Below are 27,976 nucleotides of genomic sequence, written 5' to 3' on the forward strand. Positions count from 1 at the left end.
TTCACAGCTTTATGGAGAGAAGTGGAGAAGCCTAACTCTGACTAGCTCAGTGTGTGTAATAGACGCTATCTACTACTCCGCTCTCACATCTCCGCAATTATTCTGTGGCAAAACACAGCGATAAGCTTGGTTCAGCAACACTAGGTATAGGGACGGCGAACTGAGACTGAGACAAAGCTTTAGAGCAGATGGAATAAGGACTACGACGGACGCATCCGAACACACACAAGGTTAGTACATCTCCAACTTCATTCATGTATCGTTACTATCAGCAGTCTAGATTTATTTCGTATGACAGTAACTGTAGCTAAATGACATTAACTTGTGGTATGATAAACACGTTGTTATAATGTTAATTTTATAAAAAAAAAAAATGGCGATGATAACCACACTGTACTGATTTATCTAACATTACCTGCCTGTTCGGGCCATATTGATTCCGGACTCGACTAAATGTTCCGATCTAACACAGATGCTGAAGCGCGTAGCCATATGTATATTAGCCGATGTCTCCACCCGTGTGTTCACACAGACCACTAGAACTGTGGCTATGTTAGAAGGCAAATTGTAACTCCGGCAATGGTAACACATTCACAGGCTATCGTCTGAACTCTTAACACTTATGTTAAATTAAATGCACGATACTGAGTCCGAATAAAATAGTATATATTACAAAACATTGCAGTATATGCGTTACATGAAACATATACAGTATCGATGATAATGTTTCCTGGTTAAACAGTAATTAACGATATCGTGCTTGATAAATGTAATGCTCTGTAAAGCCGAATGTAAATAAATAAATAGCATCAGAGTGATATACGGTGACAGTTAATTGGCGTAGTGAGGTTTTAAATAACGGAAGACAACAACCTCGCAACATTTAGATTACCATATTGGAAGCTACCAAAAATGTAGGTAGATGTTTGTAAATGTTTTCTGTGTAATTGATTTCTCCAAGACATGATCATATGTTATTGTTGTCATATGGCATTCTGTCAAACGAAACCTAAATTCTAATTGAAAGCAATAACTGAAAGTCGGAGAATGTTATTAGTAGTTTTGTCATATCAAAATTATTTCTACTGTTAAATTTCCATCAGGTATTTAAATTTGGGGAGTAAATGCAGTAAATACAGAACAGGTGTTTGCACTTTTAAAATCTAATTCATCTTATTACTGTTACAGGTAGGTACTAATATGATCTAAAGTAATTTATACGCTTACCGGGATAGGTTTGAATTAAAATAACAAGATATATATCTTAACGTTACCTTAATAAGATTGTAGTATATTATTTAAGTGTTGTTAATGGTTTTGTTGATATGTCTTATAAATATGGACGAAGTTGAGAGACACGTGCTGTTTCGGCTTTTCTGACTTGCTATGATAAATCGGAAGCACAATCGAAAGTTGCAATGTAGACATTTTGTTTTGTTATACGCGATAATAGACAATAAAGCAAATATACGGTAAATTATGGTAATTCCCATTTATGAATGTCGCGCTTTATAGTTTACATTGAAAACACATTTCATGTTTTGGAAAACTTATACTCGCTTCATAAATCAAGCAATTGATCTCTCTTTTGAAAGTAACACACCATACACATATATTGCTTCAAATGCCCGGCAATCATATACAGTAAAGGTTGTGTTACATAGGATAAGAATAATTATTTAAATCGCTTACTTCCGTAGTATCAGAGATCCTGTACATTGGTGTGTTTGTTAGTAGTGTCTTCATGCGCTGATCTAGATCGGAAGGGCGCTTGTCAAACTAATATGCAAATCGTAAATGGAAATTACATCTCTGTCAAAGTGTATTAGAGCGATAGTCCAGATATCGGTAGATTCTCTGTGAGAAGACGGTTAGAAAGTTCGGAAACACGGAAAAGATAGAATTCTTCGAAAGGTGCAAACACGGCTTTGAATCTGTCGAACATCACGAGATCCTGGCTATAAAACGGGCTTATTTGCGACAAACTCTGAATTATTTAGCAATACTTTAGCATTTTGAACAGTGGTTAGCAATTACCACAGATGCACACTAAAGATCATAAGAACTGACATATTCGTTGTACTTTGATGTTTCATTGACTCACAAATGATTACGTTCAGGGTACGCGTGAGTTATCGACCAGGTGCTTTGGACATACACATAAAATATACAATACTATAGATTAGGGGTGTCTGCCTTTTACATCCGGCCGTTTAATCGATGCACGAAGACAGATTCTAACAGAGTTAAACTTCAGTCCATGTATCTAAAACTCTGTCAGCTTAAAGAATTACTTGTTAATATATGATAAGACAGGTATACTCCTCAGTCTTAATTATGAACTAATCCCGACTTGGTACATTGTTGTGATTCAAACTATATGTCCCTGGCAATCATATAGAGATTAATTAGAAATTTATTGAAGAAATTGTTTGTCAATTTTAATTTTAATCCGATACATTAATAAACAAACCGTTACCTTTTTTACAAATATTTCTTACCAGCTAAAATGATCTGAACGTAAAAACAACATTTCATGATATATGATATTTTAGACGGCGTATGAATCTTGAAATGTTACGAAAATAATAAAACATAATCTGCCATTTCATATATATGGTATAGTATACAACGTATGGATGATCCAGAAGATACATATATCTACGGAGCATTTCTATGCAAAACAAATACCAATTTTAATACTATGGATAGTAATGGTATTGTTGAAGAAACATAAATGTGTCATTTGCGACTCCCCTGTTTAATGTTGGTTTTCTCTTGATGTGTTTAAGTCACGAGAACGTTAGTTTTGCTATGGATCCGGAAAGGTGTATTATATCCGGATTTTCTATCAATGTACTTTTTTCTCTGACCGTCTTCTACTTACTTACTTACTTACCAAAATAATATCAATATAATATACTAAGTAATTACAAAAGGCCTGGTCAATTGTACAGATAGCCAGATCGATGTGGCTAGAGTTGATATGACCAACACGGAAATTTGGCTCTCTGTGCAATTGATCAGGCTCCGCGCGCCTTCGCCTGCTTTCGTTATATGCTTACATTACTTATCAGCATCCATGATGGATGAATTGTATTTATTTCTTTACTTATCAATATTTGAAAAATATGTAAATAAAATAATAATCGTTCAACCACTATGATGAAACGAGAATATTAAGTGAGCAAATTAAACTAATCAATTATATTATTTGATGAATGAGTGATGATTATTTTCAAATGTTACAAAAGGTATTTAGATGTAGATAATAAATGTGTACAATATGTATGTATGTATGTATGTATGTATGTATGTATGTGTGTGTGTGTGTGTGTGTGTGTGTGTGTGTGTGTGTGTGTGATGTGTGTGTGTGTGTAGGTATGTAAGTATGTATGTGAGTGTGTGTGTGTGTATTTGTGTATGTATGTATGTATGTATGTATGTATGTATGTATGTATGTATGTATGTATGTATGTATGTATGTATGTATGTATGTATGTATGTATGTATGTATGCATGTATGTACATGTATGTATGTATGTATGTATGTATGTATGTATGTATGTATGTATGTATGTATGTATGTATGTATATATGTATGTATGTATGTATGTATGTATGTATGTATGTATGTATGTATGTATGTATGTATGTATGTGTGTATATTGCATGAATCGGTATTTTTATGAAAATGAAAAGAATAAAAGAAAATGCTCAAAAAATTAATATTCTCAACTCTGAGTGGGAAAAAAAAAAAAAAAAAAAAAAAAAAAAGTCACGAGAACGAGCCCTCTGTTGTGCGACTCTGGTGTACAACAACCGTAATTAGCTGGAAGGCGACGGTATCTTAATTTGTAACGGGTCGTCGGTACATTTATTAGATTAGAGCGTTTATTTTGATAATAATTAAAATCCATTGATCAAAATGGCTGCCAAAGGACAATTTATCAAACGAAATATTGTCTTTATATGATGCATTATCTCCACATAAAAGGGAATGCAGTCTTACAACGTTTACTTCAAACAAAAACTTCTGCTAAGAAATGTAACGCGCTCTGAGCACACGATTGAGTTATGATGTTATCATATCCCTAATGAATAGCATGATTTCGGTTATACTTTTCAGGTCAGCGAACTCCTTCTGCAAGAACATGCTACGATTCAGAAGAAATCCGAATTCCTTAGCCATTAAAATAAACGAGTCAAACACATTAATGTCAAATAAATATTTGGTAAGTATTTACGCATCTTGCCATGGACTTGCCAACTCGATGCTACGATTTAAAGGCAATGTATTGGTATATTGACCATGAGGTGCGGTGATTTTCCCCGAATTACTCCGACTTTCCGTCAGCAAAAAACGTCTTGCACGACCCCAAATGACCAATCATTTTACAAATTAACCTAAACTGAAAAGTAAGTATATACTCCCATTTATGAAATAATGTGTAAGCTACATATTACTTCCGTTCTTTCTTTAGTTAAGATGACTTTAATTATTTAAAATATTATATACAAATTAGTTTTTTCAAGAGTAAGACAGAGTCTATACATATAGTCATCATTGCGGTTGATAATATTTATCTATCATGGTATATATTGAAGCACATTGGGTTTTTTTCGGGTAAGCAACTTAAGAAACGATAACCATCTTTATAATGAATCCACATATTAACTAACAATTAGGTATTTAGAACGAAAACAGATTGATGCAACTAAGCTTACACTGTGCATGTATGAACAACCCTGTTAGATTTGATATCTTTACTTAATCCAGAGTACAAAAGTAGTCATTTAATACGCCATATAAATCCATTCTAAGATATCAGGAAAATATTTAATGATTCAGGTAATGTAATCTGAATGGTTAAGTCGATATAAGTTTCATTTTAATTATGGTTGTTGCCTTTCTGTTATTTTGTTACCTTTAAATGAGTTGACATAGCCGACTCTCCAAAAAGATACGAAAAAGAGCAAGAGGACAACATATGTTTAAAGGCTTAGTGGGATGGAGGCCTATTCCATTATCTGTTTGACATGTTGTTACATTATGTAAATATACGCCAGGGTTTAGGCGAATATTCAAGTATACCCTGTCAGGAGGAATTTCGGCCTCTCCTCAACCTTCCCTGGCAGACATGGCGCTGGAAGACAAACGAGTGTCTGGTTCAGAGTACGCAGACATGTCATCGATTTGATCGGGGAGAAAATTCCGGATAGCAGTCATACAGGGAAGCAATCAAAAACCAAATCATCAAAACAGGTAAAAATCATAATTAACAAAAGTGTTTCTTGGCAACCTGGTCCTAGATTTCCGAAATTCAATTTTACCTATATTTGTTGTCCCTACTACAATTTTTATTCAGATTTCTAATTTCCATATTACACTAATAAAGGAAATCCTTGAATCTATAACCCTTGTTATGGTGGGAATCGATACAACTTTCCTTCATTACGGCAGATATTGACTAATAACTTGCACAAATAAAACAAAAATGACATAAAATGTTTCAATATTGAGATGAAAAACCATATAACCCAAACGCAGACAACCAAAGTCTTCATGTTGTAGCGGTACTTTTATCTCCCAAAGGAAATTAAGAAGGTTATTTTTTAAATTTTACATCTATCAAACGGTGATGTTACCCTGATAAACTTATTTTCCTGGCTGTGTGTTTTATAATCAAACCGTTATCATTCGTTCATTTGCAGAATAAAAGGAAATCAATGTTTGAAACGACGAACAGCCAAAGCCCTGTGCCTGAGTATGATTAACAAAATATTAACATATATTCTAACACATTTTTATTAAGCCTGCTATATGGATAAACATAAGTCTTCAGTTGTTTGTGTTTTTAGAAGGGAACAGAATCGAAATACTATGCTTATGCTAATATCGTAACGTCAAAAACCTTAATCCGATTAGAAATCAAATTTGACATTGATCGGTAAAAGGAAATTGCACTTGGTGTAGATGTGGGGAGCTTGCACTATTAATTGTTCTCATTGTCGGCATTTGCCATTTAGTGATTAAAATTTCCCAGAGAAAAGAGCCCGAATTAAAAACAGATTTATCGCTTATGTTGTCAATGTTGGTAGTAATTTTAGACTAAATCCTGTTATAAAGGCACTGATGAAACAGTTAAGTCGCTAATAATGACATACGAGGACCTCGTACGACTACAATGGTTTCCCTAATTTTCAAAGGAATTGAACAATGACACCTTTTGGATCTGTGATTGTTGACAACATACTTACACAATGGTGTAAATGCTTCAACCTTCAGATGTAAATTACTTAACATAATCAGCAACACGCATGCCCTGTATCTATGTATTTCGTGTTTTATTGTACCAAAGCTTATCATAAGATCGCATTTATTTAAACGTTTATTATGTACAATGAAACCTGCCTAAGTGACCACTTTTGTATAAATACCGCCAGCTTATAAAATACCATTCTTTAGAAATGGCCATTTATAGTACAGTTTGAACTGGACTGTGTATAAAGATCACTCGAATCAAAGAGGTCATATTTCCCTTGTTATTTGGGTAATCTTTATAGAAAGTTTTTTTTAATTTGTCTATTTTTATCTACATTCAAGAACACACAATGGACAGAAAAAAACAAAATGTTTCTTTATAGCGAGGTGGTCGCTATACACAAGTCAAATTGCATTATTAATGTCTACTCGAACCCTCAAAAAGTAGTCTTATTAAGCAGGTGGCTTTATATAGAGGTGATCGCTGAAAAGACAGCAGTTCCTTTTGTTATTTTAGCAAACCAACTTCCTTTTGCGGTGCTGTCGTGGTATATTTATAACGTCATAATGTTTGATTATCCATACAATAAACAAACCAGAGAATATCGACCTTACATACATTACACTACATGTATAGTTTACTTAATACACAATCGTCTACTACTATCATCATTAAACTTTATGTTAGCAATTAAAAACAAATTTGTTACGTTCGGAAAATAGATGTCTCTACAGAGAATTACTTTTATATAAAATTGTACCTGGAATATATTCCAGCGATTTTTTTTACTTCAAATTTCGAAAACAATGGGGTAATGATATTTACAACTCATGCTTTCTGGCATTCTATATTTAGGTATTGTTTTATATGACCCGTTCTATTGTTATGTTAAATTGGTAACGTTCAGAAACTTAATGTCTTTACAGATAATGAGTTTAATGTTACTTGCAATATATTCCAGTACTTTTTTTGCAAATTCCGAAATTATAACGCTGTATTGTTTACAATGTAAGCTTTTGAACATTCTATCGATAGGTTATGTTTTTTTTTAACTTGATCCACCATGTTATTAAGTAGCATGTAGAAGCTTGATTTTTCTTTATGGAAGTTTCATTAACTCGGGACATATTAAGTCACCAAAGTCACAATAATCAGGGAGAGCAGGATATAATAACATAATAAGATTTCGAACAACGCACCCCAGCGGAGTGGAACGTTAATAGACATATGTTTGAAATGAAATAACTCTTCGTGTACTAAGTGAACGCAACATTGCATGCGAAACTTTTACCAAGTACATTTCTTAATGCTGAATTGTATGATGAGTTAATCAATGCAATATACAAGACATAGAACTAATCATAACTATCTATAACCATGAATGGTTTGATCAAATATGAAAAAGAAAATGTTGGCATGGTTATCTTACCCGTGTGTTCTACATACAGACGTGTTCACACGCAGACTGCATCTTTTTGTTAGGCCATTGACGCAGTCGCAGTGTTACTTTACACATCATATCAAATGATAATATTGTTATATAATTCAATGCTATATATAGACATAAAAAGCCCGGACCAGACTATCGGGGGACATTTACATATCGATAGCGGGGAAACTTTTACCGAACACCATTGCGTTTGTAGACAAGATCCACTTACAGCACCAACTGGTATATTTCTCATCGCAGGTCAAAATTCATGTTTACAAACTATATTACTTTTATCGTGTAGGAAACGTGTTTATCATAACCACAGATCACTATGAATGTACAGTGTGCAAGACCTCTCACAAAGTCTGTGACTGAATCAACGTCGGTAGTGATTCGATAGACAGTACATCCATAATAACTCACTTAGATAAAACAAAAATCTGTAAAATTACATACAGATGTTTTGGGTATTGTTCGAAAATTCAGTAACAGGATTATCTTAAATTAAAGCGGACAATGCAAGTTATAAAATAATACCCCATTGAGATAAGAAATATAAAGTATTTCAAGAATCGTTTATGAAACATTGCCCTGTCGGGGACAGCAAATAACAAAGTGGTGTCTCAGAAATGATTTTTGAGAAAACAAAATACTTCATTTTATTTCATTTTTAATTCTTAAATGTATATTTTGCATTGTCAGTTATAAAGCGAACGTGTGGATATTTGCAATCAAACTAAACTTCAAATGAATTGATTTGGTATACAAGGTATACCGATACAATTAAATAATGAAGCGGAATGAAATAATTATGTACTGTCAGAGAACTGTTTTGAGGCGACTTAATTTAGCATTTTCAAACTTTTTTCACGGTGATTGAATTTCACGCTTAACTGATTACAAGCTATTTTATTTTTGTATTTGAAAGTTCCTCGATGCCTTTTTTTATCGAAATAAAATCGCCAGTGAAATGCGAGACATTAAATCCTGTGTAAAAAAGATTGATTTACAGAATTGCGTCTTTTTAATCTTCAAAAGAAAATAACGAAATAACATCCAGGTTCCCAAGAAAACAAATCATAAATCCTCAAATGAACACAACACTCATATACAATTCTGTTGCGAAATTCTCATTGTTTTCATTTCATCTGGGATATACAGGTATTGCATTACGTCATCAACTGAGCAAAGCCATAAAAGATTGGATTGACCACGTGGTAAACTATCTCAAGCGTAATCAATACAACTCGGCAGTACATCAGATGAATCCAACACTGATCGCCAAGATATACGTGTGATTGTCTCTACGGGATAAGATAACACAAGATATATGCAGAACTGGTCATATTTATAATTATGTTGAAATTTTAATGGATGTTTTATCGTGTGGCAATGAAGACATGCAAATACAAAGAATACACCAGAGAACTTTGTCATTAATAACTTAAAAATACTAATGACATTTTAACGAACCTTTGTAACCGTTAATGGGTGCTCGGTAATTAGTATACATGGGGTAACGACTGATACGTTAGCGGAGCTACCACACGATTCCACATATCTGTTCTCACTATGTAACAGACAGGCCCAAGTTTATTCTTTCCAGTAAAACATCTATCAAGCTAACGCATAAATAAAGTCGCTACTACTAGCTGAAAGTTCGGTTAGTGATGTTTAGAGTTGTAAAGTCTGTTGAATGTTTGGCTGCTAGGGATAAATATACTGTAAATAAAGTTTTACATTTGAAGGAAGTTTAGCTTTGAACCGAAAATGTCATCATATGGATGTTTTGATACAATAACAATAGAAATGAATATATTTCAAAACGATTTCAGAAAAAATGGAAAGGCTACAACTGGGACCTTTCCAAATATAATATGTTTGGATTGGATTAATTCATGTTTTGTCATTTGTTATGGGTCTGTTTATATAAAGAATGTATATAATCAAGAACAGGATAGTAATTGCATTAACATCAATAGTAAATGTAAATCACATAACGTTTCAATGAAATATTTTGTATTTGCATTTTATAGAGTTATCTCCCGTGTCGTTAGGTACTCATTGTGACATCATTATTACGTGCGAAAATACATGATGTCACATAAAGTATTTATACGCAAGAGTCGATAACTCTTTAATATGCATATACAGAATAAAAATGGAGCTTAATCACAGAATATACACGTGCGTCTTGGTAGAAAAAACCTATCCTATTAACATTCCCATTTTAACTTTATAATCTACATCAACGACTCTCAGCTGTTCAACATAATGTGCGATGTTACCCAGATATTGGATCAACATCGAAAGAACAAAACAAAAACACCACTAATTCTGGCTAGAGAAAGAGTGGGTGGATACTGCAACATTAAAAAACCGAAATGTATTATCATGGTGATGTTTAACGATAATTGAACATTAGTCTGATATCATACCAAAGGATATATAACATTTCCCTCTATGCATAAAATGTCGCCAATAAGAAACTAAATATTGAATGTACCATATCATCTAATGGATACTTCCTTTCGGATATAAAGCTACAACATCTATATGTAAGGATATAACTTTCTGCTCGGTTCACACACTAATTTCTCTAAAAAATACCTAGAAATTAATGCATATTTAAAAAAATCATTTCATTTGTTGTTTTGACTGTTAAAAATGGCCAAATCATGGTTGTTTGTCATTAATATGTACATATAAAACTGAATTATATATAGAAACCGATCCAAACCAGACACATTAAAACAAATGTTCACATATACATATATATGTAAGTATGGGAAGGGACATATATTACATGTATCAGATTTAAGCTAAAAACTCATTTATTTGGTCACTTAGCATACATAACGCCCCCACTTCTGGGAAATTATTCATTTTTTTATTATGGACTTGCATGTATGTATTATCATTAAATATGGGTTTACACGATTTCGTAAAAGTACCATGATGTTGATACCTTTTTCATTTGTTCATTAAAAGTGTTATTTTGAAAGTGTTTCAAGATTTATCATCTAGAAAAAAAGCACAAAAAAAACACAATCAATGCTTTTTCAAAATGTGGCACATGGCCACAGCCGTTTGTTTGTTATCGCTTCAGTGTTAACATTCAGAGCTGTTATGAGGTGTCGCAGGATTTTGGTCAATAGCTTTGTTGAAAATCAAGATTATGAAAAGAGCTGCTCTTGACAGCATTGTCTATGGATTCAAGGAATATTACATTTTAAAGATATCACCCCGGAAGAGGATTTACAAGTGCATTCTAAACAAGATTACATCATTTTCTTTAAAAACCTTGACTTGAAGATCTTGCACTTGAGAAACTTCCAGGTCACTAATTGCAAGAAATGTGGGGCAAGTGTCTTTATAGGGCTTTATGAGTAGGGAGAGGAGTGGCTTTTGTTGTGTCGTGCGAACTGATACAAGATAAGCTGTGTCTTTAATTACACGTAGGAGAACCTTGTCCTTACGGATGCTGAACTATTTATTGAATTACAGAGACACGGCATATCAACAACAGGATTAGGTGCCCAGTATACATGTACTTAGACATACTCAGTATCATCCTATTGAAGTTATAAAGGCTTTGCCTGCCATTCGATCCTTTTGACTATAACGTCTTGACAATAAGATATGTTGAAGCACAAAAATGAAATGTACTTAGATATATATAGGTGATCAGATTATCTGAATGACATTAAAGATTCACAATTAATTAAAGCTTACATGAAAGAAATCATTAAATCCTCGGAAAGAACCCTTACTGAAGTGTACTCAGCTACAATGTATTTGTTTCGTGACGACCAAAGAGCACAATGTTAAATCAATATTTGTGATTTTGGTTCATTTGTTAACGTATTTTCATAAAGTATGCAAACTATATGGATTTGTATTGCATACATATACCTCATATACCTTATATATCTTCATTTCATTTGCTATATGTGATGTTTAAAGTACGGTCAAAAAAGTGTATTGTTTACGTTTTCTACGCTTAAGGAGACAAAATTGACATTTAGCCCATACAATGTATATACGTACTAGATTTTAATCAATCGTCCCTCGGCTATGTTAATACAGAATGATGCTTGATGTATTATGTTGGTATACGTTATTGTTTTTCAAATAAAACTACTTCCGCGATACAAATGTAGGAGGTTTGCGTTGCGATGAGTCCGATCCATTACGTAAATGAGAGGATTTGTGAATAAAACATTGACAAGTAGGGAATCATTGCCAAATTGTCTGGTGGAAAGCTATCTCTGACACGGTTAATCCTAGCAACAAAATCGTTTTACATTCAGTGGTATACATTGTACGCTTTACGTAAATGGACAAATATATAAAACAACAATAGAATTACTCACAATAACAATGAAGCGCAAAGTATTGTTATATGACTTATACACAAAAGTAACCAATGAGGCTTTTTATCAACAATACTCACTTGAAAGTGATATTGCTAGATTGTTTTTTAAATGTTTGTAATTCAGAGCACCATATAACACACTCGAATGTTTCGACTGTACTTCTCAACTTCGTCGGTCGATAATGTTGTTGAAAAAGACTTATGATGACCAGTGCGTGATATAGTGCGTTGAGGTATGGAAAATTCTAGCAATAGTTTAAAGCAGAGAATTATAAGAATACGTACAAGTTGAAGTATTTGTTTGCATTGTTTAAATGTTGTGTGCCAGTCCTGAGTATGTAAAGTAGTTTTTTTTGTTATTTCTGTGTCTTGATTAAGGGGTGGATAACTCCGACAATTTGACAAATTGTGCCCATACAGTTAACTAACTCAGACATAATATATATCTAACAAACACTCGATGGATCTAGTACTTAATTGGTACCTATACAGTCGCTATTACTTAAAGTTGTATTTCTTGTAATTTTCGCTGTAACGATATGTCGTTTTAACATTTGATATTTGAATATGGACATGTAACTTGATGATTTAGCTCCCCAAAACCATATGTCAGTCTATAAAAGAGCCGAAATCTAGGGATCATATTTTCCTGGTTGTGAATAAAACGCCTTCAATCTCCGCCATATTCAGTACCTTCGGGTTTTGTCGGAAATCGTATCACGTGACTGATGTCCACACGTCCTGCACGTGGTGATCCAGGTAACTAGCGTAAACGCACATGTGTTTGTTTACGTTTTCCTTCTGGCTAATATGAGCAAATCGTGCTTATTTATGTCCACAGTGCGAGTATTTGAAACATCTAATTCACGCATTGACGTAATTCAATATTGTGTGTATAAAAAATTGTAATGTGCGAGCATTAGTTTCTTTGTAAATCCAGTCTGCTATGGTCGACCACGTGTTTTGTTTACGAAAAATTGTTGACACTTCTCTTGGTTTCACAACTCTCGTGTTACTTCGAGATTGTCGCGACGATGTTCGGAAGAGTTCGGCATCTTTCGAGCCTATGTTTTACGTGTACACGTTAAAAAGATTTTTCATTTTTATAATTAAAATACTTTCAGTGCTGCAACTTAATAAAAAGTGGTAAAATTAGAAAGTTTAAACCTCGGACAGACGGAGAAAAATGTGTATAGCACCTATACAGTTTTTACTATGACAAAAAGAGCGAAAGTGATAGACCATACAACTTTAAATATCATAAATACTAAGTGCACCACTCACAGATATTAGAAATCCTTAGATAAACCTACCACTTGAAGTGTCATTTAATTACTGGTCGTTAACATCAGTGACGATTTAATGGTATATGAAGGGGAGAAACTCTAGTGTAGGTATAAACTCACGCCCACAGTGTTAGCACTGGGCTGGTGCCATTTTATATATAGTTAGCGACGTTGTTTAGGATTCTTTGGAGGTATAACCTAGACAAACCATCATGCACAATCACGCCACATAATCTACTTTAATAGCATTCGTGGTACACAAGATCAGAAACACAAATACACCTTCCCGTGCGAAAATATATGTAGAATGCAGTGTCCGACTGCGGATAGCAGCTTCCAACAGTACTATTTCGCTTAAATCATAATGTTTATTTCCGGATCAAGAAACCAAACACGAATGGCTCCGGTAGGCTATCACAGGCGGGCCAAGGACTAAGATGAACTGGGGAATGATCACTCTCTTAGGAATTGGTTCTGTAGAGTTCTAAATGCCAACTTTGCATTGCATCTATGAGTTTAAAGTAACACAAAAACAGATGTTCAATCTCACCCGCCAAAACACGTGCGTCTTGTTTTAACCTGACATGTATAAATCGTTCTTGTTGTTTTAATGTAAATCTAAGTGAGGTAATCTTTTTGTAAAAATATTATCTTCAGAGACGGTTATCAAAGAAAGAGAAGAAAACATGTTTCAGACTATGCAAATCTTGTTTGAGTACAAGATACATAAACATTTTTGAAGGCAAAGCATTTGACCTCAGACGTAAAATTCGTGTACTGGTGCGATAAAAATGGTTTTGAAAATATATCAAATTACATGATTAACGTTGTACGCTGGGGAATGCTTGCTGCATCGGTAAGATTGAACCGATTTACCTCGAATGTGGTCTCTCAGATACATATTTCACGCTTTAAAGGAGTACACACATTAAATGTGATTTAAACACGAAGTGTATAGATTGGCCATTCATTAACGATAATGCCCGCATGAAATGAAATTGCAGTATGATGTCTTTTCTAAATGCTGTTCAAATTCCTTTGAAATACAATCCAAAATATTTTAATGATGTTTATGTTTCACCTTATATACTTTATGGCATTCATGCTAGGAAACACTTAAATTAACATTTCCAAAGTTTTGGTAAATTAATCTTTAGTAACATTATTATTATCATTTCATTGATTGAAATATGGAAATATAATCAATCACAGCTGGCATCCTGTATCACTAAAGGTTTTAGAAACGAAATGAAAGACAAGTGATGCATACCATTTGATGTCAAACAGACCTTTGTTTATTACAGAATTGATATTGAATTCATAAATCGCATCAACACCTTCAACGATGTTTTGATCATTGTGATATTAATTACCATGATGCGGGGGAAATCGTTTATACAACAGTGGAAGATACGTTATTAAAATCAAATCGAAGATAAATAAAATACGACTAGTCTCAAATAATGGAATTCAAAACGATTTAGGTTGGTTAGGTTAGTTATCTCAAGTAGAAGCTATATTGCTCATAATGATGGGGATCAGGAAGCAAATATTCCTTCGTTTTCATCCACGCACAACTATTAATGTTGGATCGTGAATTAATTCCACATAAACTACATACAGTTTGATGAATTTCATTCCTAAACAAATAGAAGCGGTGTTACTGCAGTGTTTTGTAGATGGAACATTTGTTTCTTATATCTGGTACGCATTCCAGGAAACAACATTTTATAAATAAACATCAATGGATGTGTGTGTACTATATTTGTTTCAAAAATTCATTTATTCTAAGCCTACGCGAGGGCCTGGATACATCAAAAGCGCTTTCTACTGATCCTTGGTTTTGGCATAGTCGACCATGGCAGATGTGGTTTAGTATTAGTTAGAGTGTGCGAGCTTTACATCATGACGGCTCTCCGCGACAGTAACGGCAAGGTGATGGTGAATAAAAGGTTTCTTACCAACTCACCAGAGCCCGATACAGCTTTTGTGAAATGTGGACCATTAAATTGGATCACATAAGGCAGACAACGGATAGCGTCTGAGCAGGTTCGACTAATTTATTAAACTTTGCCTTTTGCAAGCCTCTGCACATAAGCGATGTACATGTATATTTGATCTATAAGAAGAACTTTTTTATCTTTAAGAACATTTCTGGATTTCTCGAATATGTACAAAAAGAGCATAATTCTTTTAGAATTCGGTGATATTTTAGACCTAAATACAGCAAACAATCTTTTTTACGTATCCAATACTTCGGGTCTTCGGTATGTTCCACCTATTCGCAAATACATTAATTCGCGACAATGCGCTCTTACTAACAACCGTGATTTTTTTTATGCATATGTTTATAGAAATATCCGCGGATCATTTGACTTATCGTTCCTGTTCGCTTGCCAAATTATGGGAAACAATTATCTCTCCATAATAAAGTGGTTTGTAGATGTTCGTTTCCTTGAAATATATTGAACGATTTATTAGTAATATACCATTTACAAAGTTGATATCATACTACCCAAATTTGATTTTGCTGTCGAATTTTGGAAAAATCAATGGGTATTATCATTATCATTATAGAAGTCGACATTAATGATATTTAACTCACACGATCAATACAAACTTAAAGGATTTCATTAAATTAAAAATTGTTTGGTTTTAAAAGAAATTTGTGATTGATGATGTAATGCTAAAACGTATCAGATACGCTATCGATAAAACATTTTTCCTTGATAACGTCGATTTTATTCCAATATTGTACGATTTCATTAATTTCCTAAAATGTTATTGAAAATCACGAACGCTTCTTCCGGTTAAAAGCTGGGTTGTTTGCGGATACAGTAGTCTATGACCTCGGGATGTCATTCAGAGCCGATCGTGAATGATTTATGGGAATCGGACCATCAGATAAGTATGTGCTAGGAATAAATTCTGCACTTTTAAACGTAAATACCTGATCTTAATCAAACCACGAAACCACCTAATTGGTTTCCAAGGACAAATATAAATTTGGTTACAAATCTCGTTATGGGACCACACACAGGGAGAAATCGCGATCTTACTGTCGCCAAAAAGGAGGAGATAATGAAACTAGAAATATTTCCAATCATTGTTTAATCCTTAGATGATAATAACTGGGAAAATACTGTTAAAAAAATTAGCATAATTATATTGAAAGAACCATCTCAAGTATACATAAACGACTTCATTTCTTTAAAAAGATTGTTCAAAAGTGAATTGCAATGCAATCGCCTTAACAGATTTACCTACCATAATCAATACATTTTTTCTGTAGGAAAAATTCGATTTCTTCAAGACATCCGCATACATCTTCGATATTTCTGAAATTACTGTAATATTGTCGTTAAACAACTGGACTATGTTAAAGCAAAACTGAAGGCTCTCTGTGCGACAACAGATGAGTGCTTTGTTGACACCAAAAGAAAAACATTACTATACACTGTATGACTTTGCAGTTGGGATGGTTGGAATTAACGTCGATTTCTGTAAGCTTCTCCGTCAGTTTCACTAGCCCAGGGTAGATGTAAAGACAGTGATAGTAACCCCTACACTATAGAGAATGTTTACGTTAAAATAATTAAATAGCTATTTGTGACACTGCGTGTTTGCATGGTGATAAGAAACAATTATCTAAACAATAAAACTGCATATAACATGTCTTCACATCAGGAGGTAAGTGCTCTCAATTAGTCAGAGGAATAAAACAGGTATCTAGTCGACAGTCCCGCAACAATTTTTCTCGATGTGTAGCTCAAGGTATCACTAGCCTATATCAAGCAATTAAAGTGGTCAGATAGTGTTCACAAGGAAACCACCCCAAGAGTATTACCGAAACACATTAGCTGGCTTCATTTTTGAAGACCATTCTACTCGATAAGAGTTGTAAAAAAAGCCAATGCGAAAAAGAAATAAAGACTACAAGTTCTGCTTGAGTGTGGAACATATCTGTTTCCCAGAAGTCTGGGCGTCATAAAATATTACCATACCAGTAAACCATCTATGTAAATTGTTTTAAAAACAAATCGGGAGTGCTAGATATGGAGTTTTTTCTGTGCAATTGAATAACCCCGAGTACGATAACCAACATTATCTCCTATAAACGGGTTAATATCCTGTGGCATTGGGTTGCCCCATTCATCACATTTCTTATAGCGTTATATAGCATCTGTGCCAATCAACCAAGATAATGGGAATTTCACAGTTTGTTTTCTTCTAGTTTGATTTAAAACGCATCAAACTTTAGTAGGGCGGCTGGTGACGATGGTTCTATTTAAACTTAAAGTAGCATTGACCCGTCCATCATTACGATTTCAGGAGTTCCTCACCCACACACAAAAAAACATTCCTATTTCTTTATGTTAATTGGGACTAAAATAACTTGCTAAAAGAAATGTTCTTGTTAGAGCGGTTTAATCTATGGCTATACAATAGATGCCGATCACTTGGGGGAGTTAATTTATCTTTAAATTATCTAAAACAAAAAATACGAAAACAATCTCCAATACGTAAACTAGTTTCCAACCAAGAAAATGCCCCATCCCACACACTAAAAACCGTGTAAGCTTATAACAACAATCCTCAATGTCAGAGGGGTGTTAACCTCGTTGTCCCGAAGAAAGTGCCTTACAAAGTATATGTAGTATAAGGAATGCTGCTGTTGGAGCAGTATATAATACCATATCTTTTCGAGCTGAAATTATTTGTTTGTAGTTTTCGTGGACACTAATCCTAGTCTCCAGTGTTTAATCCCTTTAACATAAAACAATTCCGTCTTTATCAGAGTATCTGTAACTCCTGCAGTTAGAAAGGTCAAGTACAGTAGATACAAATTATAGAAAGAGCTAGCTGTGAAAAAAACACAGACAATTTCAAATACGACGTAATGTAATGATTACTTCATATTGACAGATAATCATGATATGCAATTGTAAATGAAATGCCATGTGAGTAGGTGTATTTTAACATTGCGACTGTGAAGTTGCGCCATGGAGATCGGATTATACATATTATGTTGTCCTGACGTCATAAACACACCTGCTGTTTTTTTTCATGTCGTTCTCACAGATGCGAGTACATCGTCACTTGAAAATTAAAATCTTCACTTATCGCAAACCAATTTCATTAACATTCCATTGCATTATTTTTATTACAAAACTTATCTTGTTGTGAATATAAACCATAGGAAATCCCTTTATGTTGTCGTAGATTATGTTCTTTGAATATAATTTTTGATCAAAGTTCCATTAAGATAAAACCAATTCTTTGATAAATCGTGAACCAGAAATCACCCCAAGAACTAATTGTTATCAACAAAGAGAATATGTTCAGATTAATTTTGTCTAAATCTGCTTTGAAGTCTTGACCATCTGTACCGACTGATAAAGATAAAACGATTGCTGAAATGCATGAGAACATGCTACACAAATGTTTAAATTCACGTACCATGTGATACCTGATACGTTTTTGCGGGACTGCTCTTCCTATCGGTGACGCTAAAAGATAATATCCTCCACTAACCTAATTTCAGCTAGAAGATTACAACTCACGATGCTAGAACCGCACAAACGTTATGGGATTTCACATGGTACATGAATGATAATTAATCGCCATTGTAGCATTAAATAAACTTACTTTTTCTTTTGTCACATGCTAAATGATGCACATACCAAAAGCCTTGTTCTGGGTACTACATAGACATAACCAATCGTCAAATAACACTGCTACGTTATAAAACAAAAAAAACGACAGTTCCCTTGCCACATGTGATACGACAAGGCCCGCTCTGTAGACTTCTACTAAAATCTGAAAAAGTCGTAATACCAACACATTTCAAGGACATTCACATCAACTGGTTTATATTGGCACAATCAATGTCAGTTTTAGTATGTAACGTCATGGACAGAGTTAATGCGGATATAATTTCCTCAACGAAAGTCGAATATATGACAGCAAATATCAATAAAAAGTATTTTAAAAAATGAAAAGACATTAACTAGAATCAAAATCATATCAGGTATGTAAGGATTATATTAAAGCATTTTATAATGTCTTTCATAATAAGAACTAAGAAGTTCTGGGTATACTCTTAATGTATTATTCTTTTACAAACATAACCACACCGATGTGTGTAGGTTTTGAAAGTAGGTTTTATGTAAAAAGAAAATAGCAAGGATGTATAGAAGTTAATTAAAATGAAAGTAACAAAAACTCAATTATGGAGAACAAAGATAGAACCAGAGAGAAGGTTACGAAGGAAATCAGTATATAGAAATAACTACCAATTCTTCAGATGCAAAAAAAAATCTAAAACAAGATAGAGATTCTTACAAACACACTTTCAAACGTATGATAGAATTAAAACTTATTCTTTACCGAAAAAAAATATTTGAAATGCACTTTGAAATTTAAAACCATATACTTATGAAGAGTACTAGATAAAACTAATGATCAAAGGCCTAAAACTCGAGCGATGTGCATCATTTGCATTCTTTATTATTTACTTTCCACATTCAAAGGATTTTATTTTCTGTGAATGTGTTGTACACGTTTAATCACAAATGGATGGAGTTCACAAAATATCTTCTTTTATTAAGTAAATTATGCTTCAGGAAAAACAGATTTGTTGCCATAGAGACGCCGTCTTGCATACTGACTTGTATGTTTTTTTCGCAAACTTCTTCCAATATACCATCTTGATTTTATTTTCATTACCCCCGTAAACTGCTAAATCCAATAGATCGATATATTTATGAGAACAATAGAAAATTCTGTCTTTGCCATTGAAATCTAGACTTGGATAATAAATACTTCAATAAACCAATCATGATAGATATCGTAAAAATAGGACTTATACCTAAATCGTGTTAGAAAGATGTGCATAAATATCGGAAGATGGCTTCTATGTTGCCTCAAGCCCTGTAAACCTCCTTACGTCCTTGGCTTGTTTTCTCTGAGCTGTCCCCGTTTGTCTGTTTTATCGCTGCGTCAATAGAGTAAAATCTTACTAGATCACCTAGGAGGTTATACAAGCATCAATGTCTTAACTTATCAATACAAAGAGTAAGATTTAGCTGGCATTTATCCCAATAAAACAAAAGCCGAAGCTCTACCCTTGTCTTATCTGATTGCGTTCCCAAACACTTGTATGACAGCTCGCTTGGTTGTTAGGTGTTTAATGGATATATTTGTGGTAATACTGAATGCAGTGAAATACAAATAACATTTTGATGTTATAATCCCTTTGACGCGGTTATTTAAACACAAAACTAAACGAAAGGTTGTGCAGAGGTACATAAGGGTGGTTTTATGATGACCGATTGTCCAACCTTCTCTGTTCTCTCTTCAGTTTTCGGTTTGTACTTTATCCATAACGAAATATGCTAAAGAAATAAGTAAGTACGTTCGTTATAAACCGTGTTTTACTGTATAATATGAATATAGTATCCAATGTACAACACTATGTTAAAAAGAGGGTTCTCAATGTACAAGAGACACGTGTTATACAATGAACGTGATTTTTTTCGCGGTAAAAGAGACACATGTTATTAATGTTTTCTTATATATTCCTATTTCAATTTTACCCAACCTTTTAGTGTCTTCTCTTTCTGTACTTATTGTAACCTTTTTTAAAACTACTACGTCAACAACCACTGACTTATCATTTTATTCAACTATTTCTGTTTTCAAATTTGGTCTTAAGGCTGTTTTTATCAGATGATATTTTCATATGAAAACAATGCAAATACATATGTGATACGAAGCGTACGTGTACGAGTAATTATGTAGCGTGCGGAAAAAATGGGTCACTGTCATGCTATGATAGAACATAAGAACCAAAATGTTTACAAAGCATGCAATATATTGACTATTTATTATATAGAACGGGTCTGGTGATACTCTGGCTGTCCCAGCAATCAAACATATAAAACTAATTTATGTCACAGTAACGACCTCTCAGTACTTACAGTAAATAACAAATATGTTTTATGTATAGTATCACATATCCATGTACATATCTCGCTATACTACATTACAGTATGAAATAATTTAACTGGCGACCCACTGACAATATGTTTTTAGCTTTGTAGTCTTCCTTTTATCGCTGTGTAGTAACCGAATCTTAAAAGCAATAAGAAGACTTTTTGTCTATCTTTTGATATCATTGTATAAACTTCTGGGCACAATTTGTGTCGATAAAGCGGGACTGTAAATATATACTGGGGGCAGGGGAACTATTAAAACAGAAAACAGTCATTCATTGAATTCTCGCGCAGTAAAGAGTTTCACGCGTGCGTCACAAAACTAAGATAAAACTATCAGGCCGGACAGTGTTAAATATGGTAATGGTCCCTTGTAGTTCTAACCTTAAAACAGTGACGAACAGACCAGTATGGCTTTGTACATCGAAGATACCATACTTATACTTAAACGAAACATGCCTTAGCCGTGTTATATGATATAATTATGATTACAAAAGTTATCAAATGTATATCACATAAAAGTTTAATACTGTACCCATTTGGCTGAAAAAGTCAGTGTACCATATAAAACATGAACGGTGTAATACTTTTGATTATACAAGTAGTAAACTTGTAAAAGTGCGTTGCAGTGCTTGTGTTAAAACATATAAAAGTGGACTACAGAAGAAAGTTCGGGTCGGAGTGTTTTCTTAACCTGTACATATACACAGCGGCAAAAGTTAAGTACCACTTATTTTTTAGATGCAGTCAAATTCCAAAAGTTACGAATAAGCAAACGACATGTTATGTATACATTGTCCGTTTATTTTTACGATATAATAACACATAAAGTTTTTCAATCAATTGATTACAGCATAAATAATGTTAAATTAAGTCATCTAGCAATGCAGAAAACCAACTTGACAAAACTGCAAATTAAGATGGCTTGACAAGTATGGTCATTACAATAAAATGGAAACGTAATTCCATTCCAACAAATAATAAAAGTAACAGATATCATCTCTAATTGACACAAAGAGCTGTTTGTCAATATATGTCCCTTAACAGTAAGTGTTTTTGGCGTACGTCATCACATGCTTCATATCAGACGACATATCCGAATCATCGGAATTATTTTCCATTCCTCATGGAGTGCCACCATCAAATCTAGAAGATTTTTTAAAAACCTTTTTACCTGGAAGATATCTAGCTCCTACTTAGGGCTCTAAATACTTTTATGAGGTTGAGTTCAAGATTCTTCGCAGGCCAATTGGAAGAATGTCTATGGCATTGTTTTTGAGGAAGTCGATCACACCACGAGATCGATGGCGCCCAGCATTGTCGTTCATGAATATGGGATAAGATGTTAGTGAATGGTTGTCAAAATATGAAAATATACTCTTTCTAGGATGATATTCTGGTGTTGTAGACCATTTTATAGAGATTCAACTTACAGTCATAGGAAAAAAAACAAAACCTTTACGAAGCCACCACCGAATGCAAGTGTTGGTATGGGTGTTTCTCTGGTGGTATGCAGTTCTTCGTTGCCTCAACACACTCGTGCGACCATCGGTAACATGGAGGCAGAACTGACTTTCACCCGACCAATGACTAGACGCATCGGAATGAAAGACGTTCATGACAGCTTTAATAGCCTACAGAGACGTTTTTATCGTATTAAATCCGATACTTTGCCGTCTCTTGTCTTTTAATAACCTCCAACTTGCTATGTTTACCAATACATTATGAAATGTGACTCTGTTATCATTAAAAAGGCTTTCCAGGTCATGGACTCAACACACAACCAAACATGTGTTAGGTGCAGGTGATCCTATTGTGTTGAACGCCCATGCAAGTAATGCTTTCGGTGCGAACACAGATAATACACCTTAAAGTTGAATGGTCATACGACAGCCTTTAAAAGTAATTTGCCCAATTATTACTAATATGAGATACTGGTGCTTAACTTTTGACGCGGTGTATACTATGCAAAATATCTATCAATTAAATTATGCATTAGAATAATTTAGGTAATATAACACTTTAACCTTGATTATACTGTACAATACACTTCATTTTATCTGCTTTGTTGGTTTTGGTTGTATTTACTTTATTCCGTGATGGTGAATGAGACTTCCTCCACATGTGAGTAGCCCTTTTACATCCATTTTGTTTCTTATGTATATCTAAAAATGGTTGTTTAGTCTAATCGCACTCGAAATTATACACCAGAATGCTCCTAAATTTCGATTCATCACTCGGAATGAATGACTGGCTGTATTTCGGAAATCATGAACACTTCTCCGTCGATAGTGTCAGATGAGTTATTGCACCAGTATAATTGGAAATATTATATGCTCAAGCCGATTGTAACATTTTCAACAAGATACCATTACGACCCACAATTTGGCACGAAATTAATGCGCTCCATCCATCTCAAGCACTGGGATCACGTGCAGCGGAATAATTCAGAAAAAACAGAGTTGTTATTGGCAACGCAAAAGAGGAAACTGTAATTCGATAATGATGAAATATATTCATAGAAATCGTTCTTAAATGTTTCCTAATTGTTACCAGGCGAACGGGATAGTCGCGAAGGTAGAGAGCTTACAAAGAATCCTGGAGACAGTTAAAGGATTGTCCGAGCTTTAGATCGAGACAAATGATTTTTAACAATTTTAAGAGGCGTTTTCATTCATACCTTATATCAAACCTTAATGGTTTATACATGGCTTTATAATTTGTTTCTATCACATCCACACTAAGAATAAAAAAACTCGTGGGGTGATAACATGCCATTTTTTATTCAAAATATGACTTGATCACAAATCAAATAAACTTGCATTAGTTTAGGTTATTTATTTCTTGCAAAGTGCATACCATTTAGTATCTTAGAAAACTAATGCATTTTATACCGCATCGAGCAGCCATTCGATCATCGTCAGATGGCTAGGGATGAAATGTTTCAAATAAAAGAAGAGATGAATGTAAAGAGAACACAAAAAAAAATGAAAATGAAATCAATTCACTTGACAAGTGTTTTTGAGACAGAATCAATACAACTCTGCCGCAAGCAATATTTTTTTCAAAGTAAACACATATGATATATACATATATATATTTATGATATATGGTAGCATTAATATATCTTCATTTTCACTTAATGAATAATGCATGTGAGAAAGAAATATGGTATGTATCGCTTATAAACAGCGAAAAATATCAAGTTTGTTATACAGTGATGGATCTACCATTTACAAAATATTGATTTAATTTTATAATAGGTAAGGAAAAGGAAATCGTTTACCACTTAGCTGCTGCACCGTTATACAGATCTAAATAAAATCTTAAACGAAAATGAACAAACCATTTCTATCGCCTTCCTCGTATTTCATTCCATTATGCAATCTTTATTCCCTTTTTATGCTAATAGAATTCCATCTTCATACCAGGGGGTGTTTAGTTGAAATCTATGAAGGAAATGCACTTTAGAATCATTCTAAATTTCACTGTTTTTATCCCTATGATACAAGCAATAAATCATAATTATCGAACGGTTTGTAAAGGATGCGGAACTCTGTAGTTTAAAGCATGGGTGTTTCGAGATATTGAAACCGTTCATATTCCTTCGCGTGTAGGAGATATATAAATAATCGAAAACCAAATTAAATACATATACAAATTGTTCCTCTAAAGTCTATCCTGAATAAGGAAATGACACCGCCTAAAGTTTTAAATTGATATTTGAGAAACGCTTCTTCGCTATAAACAAGTCCACGTAGACTTAAGCAAACGTACCAAGCTGTATATTTCGATTGAAGGAAGAAAAATGCTATATTTAAATCTCCCTTTTGGATTCAGTGAAATTAGATGAATTGAAGAAATAAATATCAGATATACGTTGCTGTTTGAACGGAATTTTACAATTCGGATTTTCTATGATATAGATATAGATTGATTTAACCCTAAAAGTACATAGTACATATATGTACCAAATATTCTATGTTTTAAAACACAGCCATAGAAAGGGCACTCACGTAAAGGCACCATACACGAAAAGATAAAGGAATGTTTAACGGTATAAGAACACCACAGCCAAAGAAAAAAAGCACTTGACTTGGTGTTAACCAAATCATTAATGAAGATACACGCTCTAGACATTGAGGTACTCAATGCTACACCATCCTTTCAATTGTATGTAATAAAGGGTATGCTTATTCCGACAGAAAATCATAAAGTTATAGACTTAATGTATATACATTGTGTATATTATTCATTCAGATTCAGTTAAAAGCAAACCCAGAAGATTTGTTCAGAAATCACAAACAGACAACTAATGTGTTGGGTATTGCGCATTCATTCCAATATTTGATACATAATAATGTATCAACTGCAGTTGCTCAAAGGAAAATTTCAAATTAAGGGACACAATTTGATATCATACCAAACAACAATAAAACAGAAGTTTTTTTTTTTATTGGGCTCTCTCCATATTACATTCAATGACGTGTGTGTGTCGATATGTCGCCAGCACACAACAATAAAGTAAGTTATGTTACATTAGATAGTATGTACTACTATATAACTGATGTAACAGATCGGGCCCAACAGTTCTGATCCTGTCACATCCCATTCTGACTCTCGCTCATTTTACTTTTTACCTCCACTTCGCTCTCGTTTGTCTTAATTCCGCGTCCCGCATGATAACTTTAAAACGATATGTAGGACTCTTGTGCTTAGATTTCTACCGTTAAAGTAGTTATGTCTAAAACACTAGCGACAACATGTCGACAAATATACATTGCTTTATGGATTTCAAGAAATTCAGATGGTGCTCGGTTTATCATTTTCCAGTAAAGGCCTATGTCTTTAGACCACCAGTATCAGCCTTTAAGTGTCTACATGTCTTCATTTGAGACATCTTGCTGTCCAATTGGGGATTCTATTTGATAGTTGTATGAAATATAGCTTTGAAAAAAACATCATAACAGTTGTAAAAAGACAAAGGTAATTAGATACTTTCTTAAAGGTAAAGACATGTTATAAGGTTTGTCATAAGGCTACGTTGAACAATGTCCACAAAATAAACATTGATGAAGAGATGATGATAGTTTTTGTCATTCTGGCTAAGATACTTGGAATACAGTATAAACAAGATCTGTATTATGTTTTAATCAAGTATAAGTTAAATAAAACACTCTTCCTAACGGTGCTGGTCATAGGATAGGTCAAATATGAAATATCACTATGACACATATAGTGTGACGGACATCAATGTAGAGTTATCGTTTGTCTAGAAATCTTTATTCATTTCAAAAGGGAAAGATTTCAATGATATTTTGTATGTTGATTAATTGCTGTTCAGTTTACAAGGGAACTGTAGGGAATAATCACACCTGTTATTCTTTATTCGTGCTAGTGTTTCTACCAGGTACCGTGACAAAAATTTAGAACGAAGCAAGAGAAAGTCTTCAACGTGGGATATTTTGTACTCTTCAAGATGAGTATTTTATGGTTTGTCTCGGCCAGGCTAGATGTTTAAAAACAGGCTTTCCTTCTGCGTATTTACAGCTTTTGTCAGAGCCCAACACCGACTCCGCCTTTCGCGGTACATCAGCGGTAGTTAGAAGAGAGAAATATACAGCGCGAGTGGGTTCCATCAACAACCACTCATAAAGCAGAGAAATTGGTGAAGAAATTCAGTTATGAGGGTCGCACTCCAAACTGATAATCACAGGTTCAATTCTAATTCTCGAGCAAATGAATTGAACGTGTCAAAATGAATAATTCCATGCATGCCATTATGCAAATTAGTAATTGTTCTCAAAGAACCGGCACAATTACCATAGCAATAATCAAACTTTTCTCTGAATCAGACTCTGTCGATCTTAAGCAGATTAATAAGTGTCAAATTCCATGAGAGTTACAGACACGGAGTTGTCATTACATTCCTGTGCCGTGTCGTGTTGCTGACCAACGCAAACGGTCATCGGCTAATGGCGTTTCCAGCTAAGCCAATTACCATGTGACGACTTTCTCCAGAAATGAAAACCTTCGTTACAGGATGGCGTGACGACCCTATCTTTCTATCCATCCTCGAGGAAACAAGTCGCCTGTCTATCGTTAAGTCGTCAACCTAGCACCAGGTATTACTTTTTTGGCACATAATAAAAATCAATCTACAGCATGTAGCCGGTCCAGACAGTTTAACGTTAGTAATAATCACCAGGACCTGTCCACGCAGGTGTCGAATGATACATTTATCTGTATCTACATGCTCTGACGGATCTAGCTCAATGTCAGAGTGGCGGCCATGACCGACCAGACGATCTCCAGAATAGTTTTCTCAACACCTGATACATAATCTGATACTGTAATGTAGTATACACTCCTTTTACCAGTGATTTTATGGGTAGGAATATTAGTTACACGGGTATTATTGTTACATACCGACTAACCAGTCGTCCCCCGCCATCATTTGCTACACATTTATAAGTTCCACTGTTTGGATTGGTTAATTTACGTTGCATCGGTATAATATCATTGTACTTTGGTTTCTTTCGTTATGGGTTTATCAACAATTACATCCTGTGTGGAATTTCTATGTAATGGAGATACGTACATGTACATACCAAACA

General features: G+C 34.0%; 1 long non-coding RNA gene across 1 annotated transcript; it reads left to right on the plus strand.

Annotated features, from left to right (window-relative positions):
* The first annotated feature begins 60 nt into the window (after positions 1–60).
* LOC138307228 (uncharacterized) lies at positions 61–6,054 on the plus strand. Its single transcript, XR_011205950.1, has 4 exons — positions 61–230; positions 4,130–4,235; positions 5,071–5,266; positions 5,716–6,054. It is a non-coding gene; the product is annotated as an uncharacterized lncRNA (long non-coding RNA).
* The last annotated feature ends 21,922 nt before the right edge of the window (positions 6,055–27,976 follow it).

Source organism: Argopecten irradians, chromosome 14, assembly GCF_041381155.1.
Source record: "Argopecten irradians isolate NY chromosome 14, Ai_NY, whole genome shotgun sequence".
Taxonomy (NCBI): Eukaryota; Metazoa; Mollusca; class Bivalvia; order Pectinida; family Pectinidae; genus Argopecten; species Argopecten irradians.